At 43.4% G+C, this 24,967-nt stretch overlaps 1 protein-coding gene across 2 annotated transcripts in view; it reads right to left on the reverse strand.

Moving 5' to 3' along the window:
* The window catches only part of RBMS3 (RNA binding motif single stranded interacting protein 3), a 1,236,319-nt gene that overhangs the window by 1,181,967 nt on the left and 29,385 nt on the right, over window positions 1–24,967 (reverse strand). The gene's annotated exons all lie outside the window — the stretch shown is intronic.

A 24,967-nucleotide genomic window follows, 5' to 3' on the forward strand; every position in this document is an offset into this window, starting at 1 on the left:
ACTAACCGTGCTCCTGTTACTGCATTACTGAAAGTAAAGGCCTTTCATGGTGAAAAAAAATGCCACAGAAGTGCAAATAGTGCACCCCCCACAGACCACCACCCAGTCAAAACTATAGTGGAAAATGAACGCGGGAAACGCCACCACTGAGCTCATGATGGTGCCAACGTGCCTAAGTGTTGCTTGGGAACACTACCAGGAAACGAGAAGCCAGATTAATTCCTCAAATAGATGCCAGAATTTACTCAATGGCTTAGAGAGAAAGAAGATTCTTTGAGACCCTCCGAAACGACATAGCAAATAACATATCATAACTTCAGAAATCAAACTGTTTAGAAAAATGTGTCCAACCTAAACCACCTGCTGAAAGTGCACAAACAGGTTTAATACACCCAGGAAGGGTTCGAATTAAACGCAAATGGCTTGTGCGTCAATCCCTTTTCAAAGGCCACGTGAGGCAGGTTAAGGGAGGGGGTAAAAGTCTCTTTTCAAGGGTGTACTGCATGAACGTCATCTCACCAAACGGCCAGGCTAGGGGAGGTGACATAAAAAAAAACATTTTACCTTTACTTTTACTCATATACGCATGCTTGCACTTACACACACATTTACACATACACACACTCACTTAAACACACTCTCCCCTGCAGGCACACACCATACATTTAAAATCTTGTTTTTACTTACATCAGCTGCCAGGGAGGGCCATATTCCACCAAATTGCAATTCATTGTTTATTACTTTGGTAGTGAATAATAAAATATTATTCACTATTATTGTAATATAAAATTGACTGAAAACAAAGAAAGCGGGACTGTCCTTATGTGCCTGGGACTAATTGTGTCCTCTCTGAGGCAGAGGTCGAAAGGCAGTGCCCAGGGTCGCAAGTGGCAAGCCACCTAAATGACGTTCATGGTGTATTGAAAAAGAAAAAGAGCTTTTCCATGTGGAGCCAGTATGGGAGGTGGGCCTCTCCTCCTCAAGCAGTACTGGAGTGAGGAAACAGATACCGAGGTAATGTTACTCATCAAACCAAGACGGCATGAGGGTGTCACACGTGATGGAGCCACGCGGTAGCACGGGTGCCTGATCCGGGCTCTGACGTACCCGAGGGCACAGTTTACTGTCTGTGGAGAACCGAAAACAGGAAAGGAAATATTAACATCCTATAGCCTCAGGAAAGAAGCTATTGAGCCTCGGAAACTGTACTCAGAGGTCACTGCTCCCGTTACAACGCTCCAAAACTCTGAGACAGACTAGTGCAATGCAGGGCTGTAACAGTGGTGTAACATAGGCCCCCGCAGCTCTTGTGTGTGCGAGGGGTGGAGAGGGGTAGCTCCACGCCCCCCACCTAGCACAGTACCCTGGCTTGAGAGCTGCCGATTGAGTCCAGAGGTAGCGGGTGGGGGGGGGGGGGGTAGTGGGGACTTCATTTACTTTGCAGGGGACCCCCTCAACTGGGGTGTAACTTAAATCCCTGCAGCCCCTGCGGTGCTGGGGGCGGGGGGGGGGGGGGGGTCAATCCTTCGGCCCCCAGCTTCGTCAAGTGGGCTCTATTATGCACCAACGCTAATGAATATCTGTGACATATAGGAGCCCCAGTGGCCCCTCTTCACATTCTGCAGGCGGTGGGGGGAGGGGCATATATTTTACGTTTGCCAAACACACACATTTTAATGACATTCTGAAAAAAATGAGATTTTCGAGGGTGCCAATTAAAAGGTTTCCTTTTCCTCTTTCGATAGGAGGAAGAGAAATCAACACATTTTTATTTTCCCTTTATTTTTTTCTATCTTAAATGTAGTATTTCATTCTAACAAAACATGCGTAAAGCTGAACCTTAAGAAATGACATTCTGCAACTGAAAGTGCTTTACAAATATTTGTATGGGTGTATGTTTTCATATCATATATAGAATAGACAAACTATCTTCAATGTCAGTCTAAGCCCTAGCAGGGCGCTTTGGAGAGTTCATTTATTATTGTAGCAAGAGGACCTCTCATCTGAAGAGCAGTAAATAAAACAGAATTGTGTGCATTGAAAAACCCAGGGTGTGACTGGGGGATGGGGAGTTTATGCAATTTATACAGTGCTAGGTAGCTCAGTGTTTTGTTGTTGATATTGATTTATACATTTCTATAGGTGAAGTAATTTAATTCAATAATTGTGCTAAAGTAATACAGCTTGACAATAGCATTGCCCTGGTGAAGGCTTATGAATGTAGTCTTCATGTGATGCTGAAACAACACCTCGCCTGCAAGCCATTTATTCCTGTTGAGACTTTGATTATTTTATAGATTTCATCTTATGAGTTTGTACAGCACTAGTTCGGATTCTTGTCCATTACCTGTGCAGTCATAGTTAAGCTTTTATTTTAGTTTCTTGCTTTTATCTGTAGTTTCATATCACGATTGCCTGCTCGTGACCACCATGCAGGCAGCCCTGGTGAAGCTTTATTAATTTTATTTTTTTATCTAAAGTTTTTATATAGTGCTCTTACAGCTTCTTGACTACAGTGCAGACAACCATGGTGAAGTGTATTTATTTTATGTCTTACTCTGTAGTTTGTGTACGGCAGCCATGCCGCCTCGTGACAACTAACCAGACGGACTCAGTAATGTTTTGCTTAAATTGTGCATTTAGCTGCATTTTTCGTGTGTATCATTTATGCAGACTCCCGCCCACTAGCCAGGTAGCCCCAGCAAGACTTTGTCTATTATACATATTTTATTTGCAGTTTTTCTATAGCACTGACTCGCCCTTTTGGCCATTAGCCAGACAGCCCAAGTGAGGATTTGACTATTTTTTAGGTTGAGCCGCCAATCGCTTTCACCTGTTGTAAGCATAAACGTCAATTCACCAAAATGCCAGGGGTAGCGGAAGTGACGTCACACACGCGTTTTGACCTTCAGTACCACTCACACACACATGCTTAGACATTCAAACTTACACACACACTCACTCATCTAAACACGCTCACCCCCAAGCATTCACACAACATACATTTAAAACATTTTTTTTTTGTTGCTTACCTCAGCTGTGAGGGAGTATCTAACCAGTTAATTGTACTCCATTTTTTATTACACTAATAGTGAATAATTAAACATTATTCATTATCAGTGTAATTGAAAAAATGAGAGAAAACAAAGAGAAAGAAGCCCCAACCATTGTCCATAAGGACGAGCTGCCCCTGTGTTTCTGGCAAGGCCTTTCCCACCTCTGAAGCTAGGGGTCACAAAGACAGTGGCAGGGGTCGCAAAGGGCAAGCCAAGTGTTACAGCTGCGACCCCTGACGACTCATAAATGTCGTTCATAGTTGTGAGTATTGTGGGCTTTTAACCACACCCACTGCACGCCCATCACTTTCACTCGCTCGTGGGCTTGCCTTTTAAAGATCCTTTGTTATAATTGGTAAATGCTTTGTGTTTGTCCCTCCTTGGGGAGGTTTTGTTACCGTCTTGCAGACTGACCCTGTTACATGGATAGTTGGACAATTGGCGATATGTTTGACTGTGAGCAAACTTATTTTTCCTTTTGTGTCTCGCCTTCGCGCTCATGCTCATGGCAGCCATGGTGCTTTGAATCGGCTCACTTTTGTGAAGTAATGTTTTACTTTTCATCTTCAGTTTATGTGGCAAGAAAAGTCCCATATAGAAATTTATAACGCCAATAGCTCTAACTGGAGCAGACGCGATTGCATTGCAAATGCTTGTTTTGTTTTATGATGCAGCTATCTGACCTCTAACCAGGGGTACCCAGAGGCCCTTTGGGAATTCTGTGTATTTATTCTGTTTTACAAAGCACAAATGAAGTCTTGTGACCACTATCTAGCTCGCCCATATCAAGCTATGCACATTTTCTGTTTTTGGCTGTAGTTTGTGTCCAGAACTCGGGCAGCCTCATGACCTCTATCCAGGTAGTCTAGTGAAGTGCTGGTTATCTTAACTGTTGTATCTTCAGTTTTTGTGCAACATTTCCACTGTCTCTTGCTCACTAGCCACACTGGACCAGTGAGGACCTGGTTATTCCATGTACTTTATTTGTGGTTTTGTATATACAACACATGAAGTTCCTTGACTACTATTCAAACAGACCTACTGCAGCTTTATTTATTGTATATTTTATTCTATTACCCCTTTCCCACTATCGAGACAGGTCTGGTGACAGGTCATTTAATGTATGTATTTTGTTTCTAGTCTTGTTTGCAAACATCCTAATTAAAAACATAAACAGAAGGTTTTTCACAGGCCTTAAGGTCTAATATCATGTGCACAGAACGTCTTCAGTCTGTGTTCCATGTACATCTTTAGAACATACGTCTTATACAAGTATAGTCATTATTATGAGTGACAAACATTTTCTTCCTTAAGGGAGAGAAAAAGAGAGATGGTATGCTTGATAGAAAGAACATTCACCCATGAAGATCATTGAATGCTGACCATGTATCATTCTGAAGGTTTCACACTCAGTTTTTAAAAGCAATTATGATAAACAGCTGCTATTTTCCCAGTGCATAACTGTAGGTAGAGTACAAGCACACACTGTAAAAAGGTGCTGTGATCTGCAAATGCACATTTTTTTGATTTTCTCCTGGATGGATACATTTCCCTGTGGATAAATCTCTTCCCATCCACTCCCACCACGGTTGGGCGTGATTCATTGTATTTCCCATCCTTGAAGGTGAGTTACTTCAGCCCTTTGCTGTAGTAAATCCCTAACGGATTCCAAGGTGGGAAATGATCAGGAATAAGTTCTTGAATGCTTAGTGCAACCTCAAATATATGAGGCAAACCACGCCTTGATCCACTCACCCACATCCCACTTGGAGTTTACTATTGATTTGATGCGACAAAACTGTATTTGTTACCTTTACGTAGCATAAAAGTACAAAGTGCACAAAATCTTAAAATAACAGGGAATTCATTGTATCATAACCAGTTGATTTAAGAACATTCATCACAGATGCCACACATTAAACCATGTTTACTATCATATAATTTTGTGCCTTTGTGGCCGAATATTATGCCACAGTAAAACCATGTATGCCTCACATATATCCTTCTGGGTAGCTGTCGGGTGTAAATGGAGCCATTGGCCTGTCAGTAAAACTAGACATCTGCAAATGATGATTCTGGAAAGGGTACTTCTACAGTTGCTTCTTTGATAGACTTTGGGGGTTATTCCAACTTTGGAGGAGGTGTTAATCCGTCCAAAAGTGACGGAAAAGTGACGGATTTACCACCAGCCGTATTACGAGTCCATTATATCCTATGGAACTCGTAATACGGCTGGTGGTATATCCGTCACTTTACCGTCACTTTTGGGACGGATTAACACCTCCTCCAAAGTTGGAATAACCCCCTTTGTGTTTAGCTACATTGACTCCTGCACAATATACATTGTGTTAAAAGATGGAAGGTGCTTTGATGATGAGGAGGCAGACAAAAGAAAACAAAAATGAATCGATGATGTACAAGTACCTAAGGGGAAGAAGATGTCTTAACCGTGAGAGATCCTATTATGCAGGACCATCAATGGTACATCACTTCTACCATCCACAAGAAAGAGGTGCTGTGGTCCCCATGAGATCTATTTCAGTCTAGTTGTGTTCATATCCCAATAACATCTGTCTCTAGCTTTCAAGCGGCCTTGTGAACCTTCAGTTATAAGACTGACAACTGCTTACTATGCTAACCCCTTGGTCACAACAACAATGTTAGTGATCAGTTAACTTCTTGGCCCACCCATTGAACATTTTCCTAACTTCAGTACCAGGTGACTACTCCACACTTTACACCTTGGACTCACTCCTTGACCTTGCAACTCACAAATTTAATCTACGTACCCGTTCACCATAAAAGATACTTCCTAAACTTTGTCTTTTGCTCCTCCCACCCACAATACGCACAGGCGCCCACACCTCACATGGTTGGAAAGAAGAATTTGCCATGTAAATATTCACTACCCAGTCTAAAACCATCCCAACAAGCCAACACAGGCCAAACAAAACATTTGCCAGATTCTTCAAAGAACATCTAGGGAACTAGTTGCAATAGGTGTTTAATTTCTTCTCCCAATAAATGCTCCATGTACAAAATATTAACACAATTGTAAACATCTCCAGTAAAAAGTCCTTTTGATCAGATAATACATTGCGCAAGATGCTTCCAAGGCTAATGCATCCCTGTGTGGGCAGACTATTGCTCTGACTGCTGGGAACCAAACTCTAGAACAAGTGAACGGTGGTGAACAGCTCACGCTTTGTGTTAAGAAGGGAACTGATAACATTTTTATTTTACTAGGATTTATTCTTCTGCAGGTGCTTTCTTCAGCCCTTTAGTTTTGATTTCTAGTGTCAAGAAATCACTGGCACTCACTGCACATTATAAGAATTAAGATCGAATCAAATTACTGATCCAGTTCTTTATCAACATTCACATTGCCCCTAATAAAGTCCATCAAACTCAAACCGCCCAGTCTCTGCTACTACAGTGAGGTACTGGCCAACTAGAAAGGTCAAGATGAAACCCCCCCTCCCTTTCTGAACTTATCTTCCTACCAATCTGAGGATACCAACTTCATTTTTAGACTCCAGTTTAAAATTCCTTCACATTTACAGACCATTTTAGAATTGTCAATTTTGTTTCTCTTTTTATATACACTTTATTATTCCGTTAATCTTATTTCATTTTCTAAGCAGTTGCAGAACCCGTGAACAGGCTCTTTGGATCCCCAGGTGTTCGCAGACCACAGGCTAAGAACCTTTGTTCTAGATGTTAGTACCATACATAGCCTGATTCTGCAACAACAGACATTCCGTTCTCTCTACGTAAGTGTCTGTTGGACCTGCGCTAAGGAGTTCAATGTGTTGTTATGGTACTTGTTAAAATATGGGGGTGGGGGGGTTAGAACTCTTATCTTTGGCAGAAATAGACGTCTCTGTAAATTCTTTACAGCTCCAACATTTCTAAAAGGATAAGGGGTTTTACAAGTCTGGAGGTTAGAGAAGCCAACTTAGGAAAAGAAAATGCATTCTTATATGACTTGAGGGTTTGTACTCTAAGATCTACCTCCCAGGTATTTCCCATTTCCCTTACGTGCAGGGAAGGCATGAATAAGTCAGAGAAATTAAGATTTTTTGTCAAGAACTTCTATTTTAATTTCAGTGTTCCTATGGCACTGACTATGGTGTGAGGGTGTAACTGTGGGAGTGACTCTGAGGTTGAGTGGGTAGATGGAATGATCCCAGGCTGACATCTAGATAGACAGATAGGATGGCAGACACACGGATGGCTGGACGACTGTCACCCAGGCTCTGGGTTATGTGGCATTCACAGGCGCATTTCCATCACTCCATGTTCACTCTGGTGGAACTTGCTATGTTCTGCTGTCCTGACTTGGCTCTAGTCAAAGCCAGGAAACTGGATGGTGTACGTAGCTACAACAAGGACTCCGCTACTGAGCAGAACTTTCACCATCCTCTTGTACTCCTACTTATTTGACATTCAGGATCTTCAGAGGGTCAAAGATACATATCCATACGTACCCTTGTTTTACTTAGCACCAGGTGGGACCGATCAGGACACGTGCAAGAGTGAGGCATCCAGATCAGTGCCTACACGTCTTTGTCCTCTACAGTGTCGGGGTTCTGCAACTATAATTTCCTCTGCTCTCAGTTGATCTGGTCTCTTCTTCTGGGATTGAACACTAGCATGCATCCAACATCTCAAAAAGGAGCTCCCTCTCAATTTATGATGATGGAGCTTCTTCGGGCCTAAACTTGCCTCCCCTACCTTCTTGTACTCCAAACAATTCTTTCCTCTGTAGATAAAATATGTGCCATGGCACACTCTATGCCATCATGCGACCAATGTGGATAGACAAATAGGCTGCCTTTCACCTAACCCTGGCTTTCCTAAAGTTTGCTCACATTCTCCATCGTTGACATCACCATCTGGGTGACTAGAGATTGCGAATAAAGTGAAAGGGTCATCAGGATATGCTGAGACATCTTCCAAGAGTCACAGTTAAATATCCCTGTAATATTCCAGCTAGACAACCCTCTGCCCTACATTTTAAGTTGTTCTATAGCGCTGGTTGGCAGAAATAGTAGTTTCAGTCTCAATCACTATCACAAGGCAATATGGTAATTCAGAATATGATATTACCACATGCTCAATGACCACTGGTGATAAAGAAGAGAACTTCTCAAGGTCACCCTTGGGAGAACATGTGCCTGCAATAGGACCCATGATTTGAGAATTACATGTGGAAATCATTGCCATTTGACCAAATTCCAGCGGCATTCCTTGTTCCTTAGAGAATCCATATAGTGTTTTTTCTTTCCGTCACTTACTATGCGTTCTTTACATATTTACTCACAGACCGCGTGGTAACTCAGCCTTGAGCAGTGGTTTAGCGTAAAATAATGCGGCACTTCTGCAGAATATGAAGAGACCTCCATATTATGCAAATATCTATAATCGGGTCCACTGGAATTCTAAGATTTTGCGCTGCGATGTTTTCCACATAATTATGGATCTGATGCATTTGACTCGCAATCAACCATCTGCTGAATAATCTGCAGATGAAAAAAAAAAACAATTTTGTTTCTAGCTCAAACAGATCAAATGAAAATTTACTGAAAAATGCGATGATATGTTCCTATTCAGTGGAAGGCCCTTCGCAAAAGTTGATTCAACATCTCTGAATTTTTACTGTTATATTTAGTTGTTACACTGGTACTAATGAGGTGAAATCCTTGCCCAGTGTTACCATGGTCACCATGTTTAAATTTACAAAATAATGAAGTAATATACTATCACATAATGTTCTGCATAATTTATGTTTTGTTGACTCATAATTGGATCACCCCACTGCATAATTTGGTCCTTCACTGCCGCATAATTCCAGTGGCCCTGTCTATAGGGTTTAGATTCAATGGGGTCCCATGAGAGGCGGAGGCCCCCCTGTGATGCAGGACCTGCAGGGGTCTGTGTTAGGCCCCTTTTCCTGGATCTGCAGATGATCAGAGCACTTCTATCGCTCAGACCCCTCAGTGAGCCTTCTCCCGTCTCCGGAGAAGCAGTTAGCAGATGCCGTCTCTCCGACTTTCAGGGAGAAAGCTAAGTGTTTGCAATATAATGTCTGTTGCTTAGAAACAAAATTGTGCAAATCATAACATCCAACGGGTACACAATAAAACAAACACTGGCTCGATTCTAAGCTTTCTGCAAAGCTACAGTTTTATATTAGACACCTTAACAAAACTAGGGCTGGGCCCTCGCACCCCCATCCGAATTTTACTGTCATTTTCAGTCTCATGAAAACCACACGTCAGCTGTGGGGCACTCCCTGTCCTGTGCTCCAGGACAGACTGTCCATCTCTCTTTCTGGCCTATGACAGAAGTGACATCATTTAACTTCAATGACTCAAGGGAAGTGACATCACACAACCTTTGACAGCTAAGATACACTAACATAGGGATAGCAGTGGCCATACAGCGTCACGCCTCTATGGACATCTGGGGTCTGTGGACACATAGGCGTATATTTACATCATAGATGATGCGCCACTTTTCTTGCTCTCCCACACCGGCACCTAACGACACCATGGTTGCGTCGTATTTACAGTACGGCACACCATGACAGTCGTTAGCACAACAGCTTCAAACGTTTTGACTCTTTTGTGGTGCTTTGCTACACTAGCGTAAAAAATGTTGACACTAGTGCAAAAAAGCACAGGGAGGCCCATTGAATATAATGCATGCGTCATTTTATCGCCTGCTCTTAATAGGCATTAAAGATGACATAAAAAATGGCGCAGTGAAATGATGTAACTTTCACTGTGCAATTGTTTTAGGCCTCCCTGCACCAGAACGCCCCCCTTTCATACATTATGCCTGATGCAGGCATGATGTGGTGCAATGGGTCGTAAAGTGGCGCAATGCAAGCATTGTGCCACTTTGTAAATGTGGTGCGGCAGAAAAGTCACCTTAGTGCCATCTTAGCGTGAAAAAAATAATGCCATGACGGCACTAAGGTGGCACAAAGGGCTTGTAAATATGGCCCTTAATCTCTTCAGTGAGCACTGGAGATGACACTGCTTCACCACCAAGGACCATGCTCGCTCATTCTGGCCTTCATTATGGGTTTTCCCTATTTTGGTTGGGTGTAACAGATGATTCTGTTCAATACCCTTCACCGAAATCGAGCAGGGATGAGATTTTGTGGAAATGTGAATAACCAACACAGACCCATGAATACTCTGGTCTTTCCTGTTTGGTTTATCCTGGTTCCGAGACAAATCTGCTGACATTTTCTGACCACTCAGCGCAGGCAGAAGATGTCAGCCAGAAGGGCTGGGGCGCTCGCGGTGGTGTTATGGAGGTCAGGGTAGGCAAGGACAGAGATGGGATAGGCTGGGGGTGTTGTTTGTTCCCAATATGGGTTGAAGAGGTTGCACAGGGGTTGAGATGTGGTCCTGCCTACGGCCCTTGCCTCTGTCCCTATAGTGGATTCACTGAGTGTGAAACTGCACCGTGAAAGTAGACCTGTTGTTTCAGGATCCAGAATTATCAGGTCCAGATACACCGAGCTACTTGTAATGGCCCATAATGGCCGGGAGCCATATTCCACCCAGACTCAATGCTCTTGATGGGATACAGAAGTAGATGTAATAAGTAGCAGGTGTTACTATTGTCCAAACTATCATACTTGGCCTAATTGGATGCATGAAACATTGAGTTATCTAAGTCTGCCAAACTGAGAGCTGCAATCCACAGTAGTTGTTAGAGGAGAGTGTTTACCTAACCGACCATTTTGTTGCTTTGTAATGCAAGGCTTGATCTTTTACAAGTCAAAAAGGGGTAGGACATCCCACCGAAGGTTGCGAGCACAGTAGCCAATCAACTGCAGCACTCACAATTCAAGTTTTGAAAGAAGAGTAGAAGGGAAGTAGCACAATCTTTTGATAATTGCATCACTGGCATTGCGTTGAGTCAATAATAGTAATTTAAGTGCATTATCCTTATGCACCCTTGACTGATGCTTGGGTCTTTAATTCTAGTAAGGGCCAATAATAGGTATTAATGACCGGCGGTGCAGTCATCAATTCTACAATAAAAGTAACATCCGGAGCAGAGTGGGGTGAGAGTTCTGCGCTGTGCAATGGATGTTAGGGAAGAGGCAAAGGTTTGCAGCAGGATGGAAAGGAATCGATGAGGTGAAAGAGAGAAGGCGAAAGAGTAAAATAAAAGACTCATCAAAGGAAGACGACAGAGGAGAAGAACTGAGGAAGGGATTTAAAGATCGAAGGAGAGACGAGGAGGACGGGTTGGCAATGGAAGATGAGAGTGGTATGAGTGAACGAGGTCCATGCATCAATTTTATTACAGGATCAATAAATGTGGTTTTTTTTTAAAGTGCAAAAAAATCAGGTTTGGTAGCCGCTCATAGAGAATTTGCAAAAAAAATATTTCCAATCTGGTAATCACAAAAACAAACAGTACTGCACCTCAGCACTGAAAAACAGATGAATCATATCATGTCTGTGACACATGGGGAGACAGAGAGAAAATATAACCAAATATTTAGCTCAGTTCAACAGCAGGAGGTGGACCAATTTAACGTGCAGGTACAGACAGCAGATCTGTGGCCTTCACACAGCTTACCTACAAGTAAAACTAGTGGGCTGCAGAAGGGGCAGGGCAGGGAGGAGGCGCAGGAGGGGAAACCTAAAATTAAATGAAATAATAAAAAAAAATACTTATCTTTTTCGGGGCGGTCCCGCGCTGCTCCGCTCCACTTCCTTTCTGGCTGCACAGGAACAGGCTCCCAGCCTGCCAAGCGGCCAATCCTAATGCTAACCAAAGCAGTGTTAGGATTGGCTGGAAGTGCCCTGGCTGGACGCTCCCAGGCAGACTGGGAGCCTGTGCAGGCTCAGCCTACCGCGCATGTGTGTTTGACCGGCTGAGAAGGTAGGCCAAACACACATGCGCTCTGAGAGGGAGAGCTAAGCCCTCCCCCAGTGCACGTCACCACTGTGGTCCCACCCCCTTTTAAACAAAACGATAATAAACATATTTTATTCTTGTTTTGTTTGAAAGGGTTTGCAGCTGCCGCTACTGGCGGGGGTGGCATTCCTCCGCCCATACGGAGGAGCCGTCACTGAGTAAAACACTAACGGGGAACCGTCCTCTGAGAAGAGCTTGCAAGTGTGCTCAGGCTGGCGATGTACAAACCTGTCCTGATAGTGTGGGTACCACATGCAAGGAAGAAGACAGAACAGTGTAATAAACATATTTCTATTTACTGTCTTTATATATGAACAGTCTTTTGAAACTCAGAGTAAGCTTCCTGTATATTTGAAAATAATGCCTTTTCTATGCATGTAGAAGGGTGCACAAAATGTATCACTAAAAAACATGATGAGAGTAGTCAATTACCTGCAACACAGGGGACGAGCCAACAATGCAACATAAACAATGTCCACTAAATGCAACAGTAGAAATTGCCAATCAATTAATATTCTTCAGGAATTACATTCACACACCAACATGTTTCGGTCTGCTGGTTTCCTTCTACCTTCTCCAGGAGTACATTGCACAACAATATTTGTTTTACGTGTATTCTGAATACTTTTTATCAACAATGCAACTGTTCTGTTTATCATCTTCAACACTGTTCACAGAACCCACTCTTACATATCACTGTACATAAATCTCATAGATTATATGACTTCCTTGTGCCTTCAATTCGAACACTAATGTATTGTATATCAATGCATTTTTAATCCATTACCATGTTTATTTATGAGGAATTTGTGTGAAAGCTTCAGCTGAGATAGGAATTGGGTCTTGTCTGTGAATATTATTTCTCCTTACAAATATTTCTGATATATTCCCTCATCATGGCTGCAAACAAATACAAAGGAAGGCGGGTACTCTGAAAATCTCAGGCCAGTGTTTGATATAATATGTACTGAAAATGGAGAGCCTGTCTGTGTAACTGTTGCGCTTTATCAAAAAAGTTACCACTTATTATTAATATTATTATTATTATGTCTAGGACCAGTAACTTAAAAATTGCTTTTCAGTTTTAGTACACTTAAATATACTATATATTCACTTGTGATGTTATGTATGAGAGAAGAGTCAATGATTCTAATTATTGCATTTACATGAAAATGTGCATTATATCTGTAATACTTCTTCAATGTTTGTTTTTAACGTCCTAGGCCATTATTTGAGCCCCCGGTTGTGTTCCTCACACACTTTTTAGGCAGGGTATGTGGAATCACACTTTACATTTTTACTTTGATAATTACCATCCATCAGGGATTATTTTACAGGTGGGCAGCAAATACTTCAAATATAGGATAGAAAATCAAGGTTTTAAGGGCCAAATGTAGCAAGCAGTTTTGCCCATTCTGTGTCTATGGGAAAATGTGTTCGTACATATGGCCTTAAGACATTAGCGAAGACCTTGGTAGGCTCTATCCACAAAAGTGGAAGCAGGGGGAAGGAGGTCCATCACAGCGTATGCAAAATTGACTTTTTTACATAGAAGAGGAACAGCAGATGGAAAACAATGTTTAATATAGGTTGTGCAGTAAAAATAAAATCCTCTAAAACCTACTTTTTTGGGGGAGAGTTCTAAAAAGTCTTCTAAACAGGTTTTGAGAAGACATTTTGGGCCAGATGTATTAAAAGGTTTTGCACTCGCAAACGGTGCGAATCGGTAAATTCGGCCGTTTGCGAGTGCAAAACAGTGGTCTGCGATGCATGAAATGCATTCGCAGACCACAAGTAAGAAATCACTAAAATTGCGATTTCTTGCATTGCGACCTGGAAATTGCGAGTTGCAATTTGCGATTCGCAATTTCCAGGTCACAAGGCTATGCTGGAAAAAAATCGCAAATTGCGATTTTTGCAAAAATTGCATTATGCACTTGCAAAATACCATGAAATGCAACCAGGTAGTAACCTGGTGCAAAATTAAAAAATGCAGTAAAACTGCATTTTTAAATTGAACATGTAAAGCACACATGTCCTTTTGGGACGTGTGTACCTTACATGTTCCCAAAAAAAAATTGGGGTGCAGGAGAGGGGGCCTTAGGCCCCCGGCACCCTGGCCTTTTGCATTTCCAAAATTGCGATTTCTGGTTCAGAAATCTCAATTTTGGAAATGCAAAAAATTTGCAGCTAGGGGACAACAGGCCCATTGCTGCGAATGGAGCCGGTATCGCAATTTGCGATTCGGTAATAGCATTTGCGATTTTTAAGAAATCGCTATTACCGATTCGCAAATGTGATACATGGCCCTTTGCGAGTCGGTAATAGCGATTTCTTAAAAAACGCTATTACCGAATCGCAATGGGCCGTGATGATACATCTGGGCCTTTATCTGCAGGCAAAGCTGTGCAAAGATGTTAACACAGTCACAGCCCTTCGCCAGCAGAGATATATTTTGAACAACCCTTTGGTTCTATCATGAGATTGGTGATCCAAACACTAGGATAGAGGATGTGTGTGGGGGGTGGGGGATCGAGTACAAAGAAAAGACTCCTCACACATGTGATGCTGAGCGGTGTACCAGGTTAACAAGTTGCATTGCTGGGGCTGCCCGGCTCTGAGAAGCTCACTTTCTAAATGGACCTTCTCCCTGGTGGCCAATGGATGCGATCCCTGCATCCTGGTGGTAAGTGTGATAAATACCCGTACGGACTCCACTACAGCCACACACGAAACACTCGCGAACAAGGAGAACAGCCTTGGAAAGGGAGCCGGGGGAGCTGGCTGCTTGACGGGTGATGAGCAGTACTAGCAAATGGAGCCCATCCTAATGACCAGCAGGTGACCAGCAGACAAGAGCCTGCTAGCTATCAACAGTGCAGCAGGTGCAGTGACACCGACACCACTGGGGCCTGTGGGACCCTCGGAAATCGAATTATAGGTGTTTTCTACTCTGCTACGCCTTTGCGCAGAGTTTTGAGTTGTTACACTTCAATCCTGACCTACGCTTTCCATGGTGTAGTCACGTGTTCTTTTCAGTGTTTCTATTATAAATAATTCTTTACAACCAGGTGGGAAACCAAAACCAGTCATGGGAGTAATTTTAAAACCAGCCTCAACACTGCCCTACAGCAGGGACTAACTATATAGCGAGTGAGCCTGGATGTGTGCATTTGCAATGGAGCCACACAAAAAAAAAAAATATATATATATATATATATATATATATATATATATATATATACTATCTGTGATGGGGGCTCATAAAACGCAGATATAGTCTACCTGTTGTATATAGTTCAGCCAAGAGCCTCAAGAAGGCACCTGTGACAGGGTCCCCATGACTTTTAGCATCCACGTTTAAGTTGACATTTTTCATTCCTATAACTTTTCTACTGCTGCATCCGTGAAGAACAAACGTCACTGGTTGTAAATATATATTTTTTTTAAACCACGCACGTACACAGTGCCTGTCTGCACGTCACCGTTGTCAGTGCCTTGAGGTAAGAATGATCTCGCCATGACGTAGTTTCACGCTGATTGGCGCACGATGCAGTAAACATGGGACTGTGTAGTGGTGGTTCCGCGGAACTTCTGCTCGTAGTAAGTTTACTGATGACCCGGGGCGACCCGCTCCACTGGCCAGGACTACGGTATTCAGATCTCGAACAATTAAAACGCTCCCCTTTCTGGATTTTGGCGAACTCACTCTGTGCTCGAGGGTTTGCCCATGCACCGTGAAAAGCTGGGCACGAAACGGGCGATTTGTAGAAAAGTGTCAGAGAGAAATAAGATCTGACAAGCGAAATACTCAGGTTTTTTGCTTCTCTTTGGAGCTTTACTAACCGTCTAATTACAAATGATCAAGTTTCCGACCCTGCATTTACGGTGATTGTTTAAGCAGCCAATCACAGTCATATTGAATGACGAATATATGATGTCACAGTCTGTGTATTAAACCTGGGGTTTTCCCTACTTCATATAGGTTGCTATGAGCAGAGCACTACGTGTTGGAAAACAATCTATATTTCGACTGTAAATATTTGTACAGCTTTTTTCCTCCTTCCATAATCTGCCCCTTGTTGAAGGACCCAGCGAGGCCCGTTCAGGCCTCTTATTCCACCAGAAAGTTCCCTGGTGGACTGGGCCCACTGGGGGTCGGCTGTGTCGTACATGCCTGAAGATGCTCCATTTTAACTCCAGGTTAACATAACCCTCTACGCAGGAGCCCCGGCCAAACTCCTCAAACGAATGCAACGCATACAAAACGCCTCCGCACGCCTGATCCTCAGCGCACCCCGCCCAGCCACATCACTCCCCACCTGAGAGACCTACACTCGTTCCCCGTCAACAAAAGGATAACCTTCAAGCTCCTCACTCACGCACACAAGGCGCTCCACAACGCTGGTCCAGCCTACCTCAACAGAGGACTCACCTTCTACACCCCGTCCCGCCAACTCCGCTCAGCCGACCCCGCTCTTGCCACCGTCCCCCTCATCCGAAGAGCGACCACCAGAGGCAGATCATTCTCCCACCTCGCCGCCAAGACCTGGAATACCCTTCTATTGCCCCTACGACAGACCGAAGACCTGCTGACTTTCAGGAAGCACCTCTAAACCTGGCTATTCAAGCAGTAGCAGCACCACCCCCTCCCCTCAGCGCCTGGAGAGCCTTACAGGTGGGTAGTGCGCTCTACAAATGTATTGATTGATTGATTGACTGACCTTGTCTTTGAGACATCCGATGACCAGTGATCTTGTGCTGAGCGACAGTCTGGACTGGAAGGAAACGGAAAGGTCGCTCATTGGGGGACATCTCCAATAGAGAGAACTTTGCACCAGAAGTCTGCCAGCATGTGGCACGGACACTGGGCAAGCATGCTCGAGAAAGAAGGGCCAGAGCGGCAAGGAGCCCAGTGCAGGCTGTTTTGCAAAAAAGCTTAGAGTGGAGGATGCATGCAATGATGAGCAAACGTGCCAAAGTGCCTTGTGGCAGCTCTGAATGAAAGCTGGGGTCACGCACGGCCGAGAGGCCTTTGTGTCACTTTTCGTCAGTTTGGACATGCGCATGAGCATTTACAGTCAAAGACGCATTGTGACTTCATAAAGTGTCAACCAATACGGCTGCGCATGTAAACACATACTCTGGAGCAGCAAGGGATCTTAGAAAACAGGGGAAGAAAGAACAAGCACTGACAAAGCCAATAGGTCTGGTCTTGGCAGCTATTTGTCAATGCTTGCTTGTAGTTTTCACTCTCTTTTTTTTGCTAACCTTTATTGTGGGAAAGCTGCTGGGCCTTCGTGGCTAAAAGCATATATATATATATATATATATATATATATATATATATATAGAGAGAGAGAGAGAGAGAGAGAGAGAGAGAGAGAGAGAGAGAGAGAGATAGATATAGATATATATAGTTTCAGGACACACATATTGCCAGAGTAGTCTAGTCCCTGGCACTGAAAGGAAGTACTTTGTGAGTCTCTGTGCTCCCTTTCTTTTCTGTTCCTTTTGAATGGCCAGAATGCCTCACTGGATGAAGTTTTGGACAAAAAGCACACCATTAGCTAGTCAAGGGGCTGCCCAAATGAAACAGGCCCACGGGCAGCTATTTGGGCATGGAAGAATCACCTGTGTTTGGAACAGAGTGGAATGGAGTCTGTAACTGTGGAAAGTGACGGGACTCACAACAGTCCTTGGCACTGGGAGCCTGATCATATCAGAGTGAATACACAATAAAATGTACTCCAATAAACTACATCACCCTTCTTCATATGTGGTTCTCCATTTCCCCACAGTGTCTACATAGTTTTATAGTCAGTACTTTTTTAATGGACTCCACCAACCTGAGTTCAGTTGATTTTAAAGAATCTTAGAGATTACTAAGTGATCTAAATTGTTTTTCATTGAACATGACAACATTTCACGGGTAAAATTCACTGAACCATAAGTTGAGTTTGATTTTCTTATGAAGGATGGAACAAGGCGGGACCTGTCTGTAATGGGCCAAGCATTTATTCATGACACTTTACACTTGCTATGAAACCATTTAATAAACCCACTCGAAACATGCTGGAGTGGAGCATCTCACACACTCTGGGGTTTGGGATCCACACCAACCAGGAGAAGAAATGATTACCAAAGGACCGAGGGAGAGCAGATGCTCAGCATGACTGCCTCCAAAGAGTATGATACTACATCACCAAAATACTGTGTAAATGGCAAATTCTGTGATTTGTGAATGACACAACAGAAAAAAACTATTGCACCCAAGGTGATGAGTTAGGAACCCAACCATGTTTAGAGAATTTGGATTCAGCAAAGAGCAGCTGGGGATATACGCATACTGGGCATGGAATTTGCCTTAAAAAAACTAAATTATTGAAGGCTCAATGGTTGGTAAGAGAATAAGAATTATAAGGGGCCTTGTGATAGTAGGCATCTGTGACAAACAGCAGGTGAGACAAAATGAAGACACAAGGGAGGTAAACGTGAGAGGTTGAAACAGTCGAAGACACACATGTTGATAGTAAATAAGGTTTCCAGAGCCAATGTGGAGTGTTTGTTTCAATGCAGCAGCAACAATATAACCTTCATAAAGTATCCTAAAACCATCAAAAACATCTTCCCTGTGGCTTAATTAATGTGATATAATCAGGCTGTTTAATGTATTTTGCCTCTGTGGGCCTGTTTCACAAAGGTAATGGTAAATGTTGTAATATGCTTAGTTGTAAGAACCTACTCATGTGAGTACATTTTGACGTTTTACTCTTTTATGAACAAGCCCAGTTCTCATATTCTGAGCATGCACATTCTGTAAATATCAGCCGGAAAGTTTCAATACCCTCTTCAAAGGCTACAGCCTTGACCTGTCCTTTGGACATCACCAATCGTCTTCTACAAACCTCTCATCCCCCTGCGTAGGATTCATCAACCACTGCTCCCATCATCACGCTCAACATCTAACCAGCGCATCCAGCTCAACCCAAAATGGATCACTAGCTCTTCAGATTACTCAAGTGATCTCCATTGACAATCTACAGCTTGAACTAATCACTCACCCCAACACCACCACCCCAGCTTCCACCATCAATATAATTTACAACAGTTTACTGGAAAACCATGTAAACATCCATGCACTATGAAAACACCTAAGTGCAAACAGAAGCCATCAGCAACCTGGTGCTCTAAAGACGTCACTGACAATAAGTGCACGATGAGCAGACAGGAAAGGAAATGGAAGACAAGCAGACCCATAACTGAAATTCCTCCAGGCTACGTGCACACAGCTCATCGCATCAACCAAGGCCAGTTAGTAGACCAAGGCCACCAATGAAGCAGATCTTAAAGAGAAGCAAGCATTGTATCAACCCCCTGCCAGACCCATCAACCCCATACTCCTCCTGCTTCTTCCATGGAAAAACCTGCAATCCACCAGCAAGTGGACAGCACCAGACCTGCTCCCAGTAGACTGCCTAATATCCTGCAACATTCTTCCTCCAACCTCCTCTACCTTGCCGACCTGATGGGCATCCCAAAAGCCACATCATATTAAGAGGTGTTGGTTTTGTTAACATCTGTTTGTCACAGCTGTCCTGCCATACAATGCAATGGAAGGGATGAGAGTGTTTTGAATCATTGAGGGGATTCCATCGGTGCATAAACACAAATGAAACAGCAATACCTATTGGTTTGTGAAGCGAATTACAAAGCTTGACTCAGACACACCATTACTTAGATATCCAAATAGTCAATGAAGCATATGCAAACTCCATGAGACAAAGGTCATCTTGGTGAGTTCTTCCCCATTTATAAATCTGTTAGCTATTCTAGTCGAGGTCAAAGTTTTTGACACAATGTACAAAAAGTAATGCATTCTCAAGCATGCCCATTTGGATACTCAGGTAGCATAATTGACAAATAGTCTGTAAGCCTTGTGTATGCCACAGGTTCAAACCATGTCACAACCACCTGCACTCTTAAATAATTTGAGGAGGTTCGGATTGCTTCTGCAGGTTTGAAAACATTTCAGAGATCCACACCATGTTATCATCTCACACAAACATGCAGTTTAATGCATCTGCTTTCAAGTAACACAGAATGATGCCAATTCACGAAGTTGAGAATTTCTGCTAACTATTTCATTTGATCTCGTGAGTAAATTTCAGTCTTTTTTTGAATTTGCAAAGGTTTCCATCAGCCCATCAGGGAAGCAGAAATAATAGCAATTTCCAAACACTACACCTGGATAACATGTGTGAATTCCCACTTATGACTATGTAAGGTATGTCCACAGCTTTGAAGGGGTTTTATTGCATGCAGAAATGTGTTCCATTGCTGTAAAACATTTTTGTCCCTAGGAAACCTATTTTTTTCTTGTGGAGAAACCCATTCCTAATTAGTCCTATAATTTTTGGCAGTATTCCCTTTCCCGACCCATCCCTGAAACAGCTTTACTCTTGTTGCCACCAGGAATTACTCTCCGTTCGTTTTAAGCCCAGGTGAATAGCTGTGAACACCCTCAATCAGTAATAGTTGTGGGGGTTCACAGCTTTCTAGAGAATCCACCCTATGGCTGCCCACCCCTGTACCTGGAAGAAGATTCACTAAAAAGGGTAAGTACGAGAGAGTCTTTTTACAAATGTAAATCCAAGTTTTATGAATCACAAACATGAGTTTACACTTATGAATTGTGCTATTTGTGCGTGGGAGTGACATTTACAGACACAAGTGGTTTTGTGAACCTGCCCTAACAACTTCTGTTCTTAAACATTTCAAAATAAAAGACCTACTGAAGCATATAAAAAAACATTGATTTTGATAGTTAAGGGCTACACAGTCCATATGCTGTATCACCCTAGTGTCTGCTGGTTGTCAGCTCTAGTTTTACGCATACCTGTGAGTATTACCCTGTCTGTCATGGCTCTTTCTGAGTCCACATGATAACTGCATCCTTAATTGTTCTGCATATGTAGAAAGCAATGTACTCCAGCCAAGCAATGGACAATCAAACTCCCAAATCACAAAAAATTGATAAGTCCTTTGGCACACCCATCCATACACACAAGACCTTACAAGGATCTTCCACTATGGGACTAGTTGCACTTTTAAACTCAACTACACAAACTAAACTTTGAAGCAGCGAACCTACAGGTTCTGATATCCCACAGATATTCACTGGTGTTGGGCTGAATGTGCCCCCTGAGGGGTCAGGAGCCTGATGGAGGGTTGGGTGTCTCCCAGCAGCGGCTCCTCGGCAATGGTGGAGGAGCCTTGTCCCACTGGCTAAGAGCCAGCAGCAGAAAAATAAAATTATATTTTGTTTTATTTTTCAGATGTTGGCTCAGCTGAGCTAGCGTGTGCAAGTAGGGGTGAGCCTGAGCCATGGGAGGGGGGAGTGGAGATAGTGCACCTAAGTGTGCATATTTGTTTGACTGGCTGTCTTAGGCCGGCGAAACAGACCTCTGCACTTAGGTTTCTCCAAAACAGCACAGACTCCCATGCAGTGTCTGAGCGGCAGACCAAGCCACTCAGACCAATCCTGGCGCTGCTCTCATGCTAGGTATGGCAAATGCAATCTCATGCTATGTACTGCATGAGAGCAGCACCAGGATTGCTTAGGGAGCATGTGCTGGTGTCCCAGGGACTGCAGGGACACCGTCAGCAGCAGTAACAAGAGGAGCGAGGTGGCCTGCAGCGTCGGACAGGTACGTTTATTTTTTTTATTTTCCCTGTCCCATCCTCCTCCGCTGCTCTCTCCTCCTTTTGAGGTTTGCAGCAGCCGTCACTGCTGCAGAAGCATCCGTTACAACACTAGACCTATACCTTCGATACAACATGCCATGATATTGAAAGGAAAGCACTGCAGTATACAGCGCATAGTAAATACCAGTGGCTGAGATTAATTTAGCCATTCCACCCTTCACTTTTCTGTATACTTCAGTGTGACACCCTAAGTGGGACGGGATAACCAGAAGTGGGTCCTGTGCCCACTCTGCCACTGGAACCAAACTGTACCTGACAGATGAGCCCTAATAAGGGTGAAACTAGCCTTGGGTTGCCTGTGTTCTGGTTCATGGAGGACCTAGTCTGGTAGTTCCGGCTGGACTGTTCCTATTGGAGCAGGGTCAGGACTGATTTGCATATGGTTGGGTCCTAACTGATGTGGTATGGTGTGCAAAATAATGATGGACTGGGATGCAGCCTGAGTAATTACCAGAGGCTCAGATCAATTCAAGTATGCTATCAATCGCTTTTTTGTATACTTCACAGAAACGCCCTAAGTGGGATGGGTATGCCCAGTTGTGGGTCCCATGTACACCGTGTCACTGGAACCAAGCTACACCCAATTGATGAGCACTACTAAGTGTGAAACTGGTCTTGTGTTGCTGTTTTCCAGTTCAGGGAGGATCTGGCTGCAGTCTGGGCTGGACTCTTTCTACTGGAGCAGGGCCAAGATTGATTTCCATATTTCTGGGTCCAAACTGAGGTGGCATGGTGTGCAAATTAATGATGGACTGGGGTACACTGAGATGGTAATTACTAGAGGCTGCGATTAATTCAAGCATTCCACCCATCACATTTCTTTACACTCAGTACAGAAAAGGAAGTGGTCTGTGGACAATCAAACCCCGGGGGAGACTGTAGGCCTTGTCCTGAAAATTGATTTTTGCACCTGCCCTGCCTTTTCTGGCTGCTCATCAGTCTCTCTCTGGCACAGTCACCAGAGAACCTGGAGTTATTTGGGCCCTGGAAGTAATCCAGGCTGCAGATGGTGGGTTGGCAAGGCAGGCCTGGAAACCAGCATGCGGTGGATGAAGTGCTGCTTGCACCTGACCCTTGCCTCGCAGCGCTCTGCTAGCAGCCTGGGTACCAGCAGTCAAGGATGTCCCCATCCGGCACCATAGTGCCTGGCGCGCGGCCTAGCAGCTCTTCTGTGGGGGCTCCAGATGGCAAAGCCCGGGGGAAGGTGGTGAAAGGGCAGCCTGGCATGAGATGGGCAGGAGAAACGGGGCCACTGGAGGCCTTCCCGAAGTTTTGTTACAGCTATGCAGCTATACGGGGAAAAAGTTCATTCAGCAAATACGAATGCATATCACGTAGCTCAATCTGTTAGTGCGATTATTACAGGATTTTTGGGGGGCTGAAGGCCTCATACCTGCATTAGACTTTCATTGTCCTCATTGGTTGATGAAATAAACGTAATTGGTTCAGACAATAGTAACACTTGTTAGTTTTAGTGCTACATTTACAGGCACGTTGGAGCTCATAGATTACTATGTAGTAATTGCACAAATTAGAAGCCAGCGTCTGTCTTTCTGTCTGTCTGTCTGTCCGTCCGTCCGTCCGTCCGTCCGTCCGTCCATCTATCTATCCATCCATCCATCTCTCCGTCCATCCATCCATCCATCTATCTATCTATCTATCTATCTATCTATCTATCTATCTATCTATCTATCTATCTATCTATCTATCTATCTATCCATCTATCCATCCATCCATCCATCCATCCATCTATGTACCAATCTATCTATATATCCATCCATCCATCCGTCTATCTATCTATGTACCTATCTATCTATATATCCATCTGTCTATCTATCTATCTATCTATCTATCTATCTATCTATCTATCTATCTATCTGTCTGTCTGTCTGTCTGTCTGTCTGTCTGTCTGTCTGTCTGTCTCTACATATATGATACAGGGGATTCATGTGGTACAAGCTATGAGCGTTGTACAGTGACAGGAGATGCCAACACACATCTCTTCCCCGCTGACTATTTTGCCAGAGCAATTGTTTTTCAGCGTGAAATATGTTCCAGGTTTTCATGGATAAAGATAAAAGAATGGAAGAATGAGTAAATCAGTGAACGAATGGAAGAACTGTTTTGTGGATTTCGTGGCGTTCTTTGAAGTTGGAGTAAAGATGCTCTGAAACTGGGAGCAACCGCGTTGTTTTCTGAGTAAGTGGTCATTTAGAGAGACCTAAATGTAAACCAGAAAAAAATCAGCTCAGTGGTGCATGTATGAACTGCTGACTTAACATATCAGCTGAACGTACATTAACCCCCGAGGAGCCTCTGTGCGCTACTGACAGAAAACAAAAGATTATTATCGCCCAACCCTCGGTTGCTCATTTTATCAACCTTGAAAATAGCATGTTTAAAATCTACTTAGGGGAATCCAACCTTATCCACATTTCGTCGTTAAAAAAAAAGAGTTTGTTTACAGAAACGTCTGATAGCGCCAAGACATAAGTAGCCAGCGCTACGCACAAGCAACAGTTCTTGTTAAACTGAGGATGCGAGATCCATTAGGGGTCATCCTCCTTACACTGTCTAATGCTTGAGTAACAATGTGGTGAGAGAGCTGGCAGCCGTTTCCGACGTGCTTCGAGGCGCAGGGTGTTTTTAGTGCGCTAGAAGCCAGACAGAGGCGGCGCCCGGCTCGAAGAACCTTTGAAACATTATAATTGCACTGGTGAGATTGCTTTTCTCTGTCAGATGAGCTTCAGTCATTAAGAACTCATTTGTTTGCAGTGTATAATCCAATTCTAGGACCTCAAGGCATGCCAACTATTTTCTTACAGAGGACTGCCAGGGGAAATTTTAATAACAGGGGCAAGAATGTAGCTGGGCCCGGAAATGCCGAGGCGCGTAATGGGGTGTAGAGAAAACATGCTTGCTTGGATTAAGAAAGCTACATTTCCAAAGAAATGAAAGCATCTCCCCAGTGATGGAAGTTGTCCCACGTTGCATGAATGTTACAAGTCTACTATTTTTGCCCATTCTGGTATTTCTACTCATGTTCTCGTGTTTATAAAGGAAGAAACAAAAGATATAATTACCGTATGCACATGATAAATAAAAAAAAACAAAGGTTAGATGGACTGATTGGATGTGAAATGGAACAATCTGGTATCTTTTGATCGACGGAAATATGATGTGCC

The sequence above is a fragment of the Pleurodeles waltl genome, chromosome 10 (genome assembly GCF_031143425.1).
Source record: "Pleurodeles waltl isolate 20211129_DDA chromosome 10, aPleWal1.hap1.20221129, whole genome shotgun sequence".
Classification (NCBI taxonomy): domain Eukaryota; kingdom Metazoa; phylum Chordata; class Amphibia; order Caudata; family Salamandridae; genus Pleurodeles; species Pleurodeles waltl.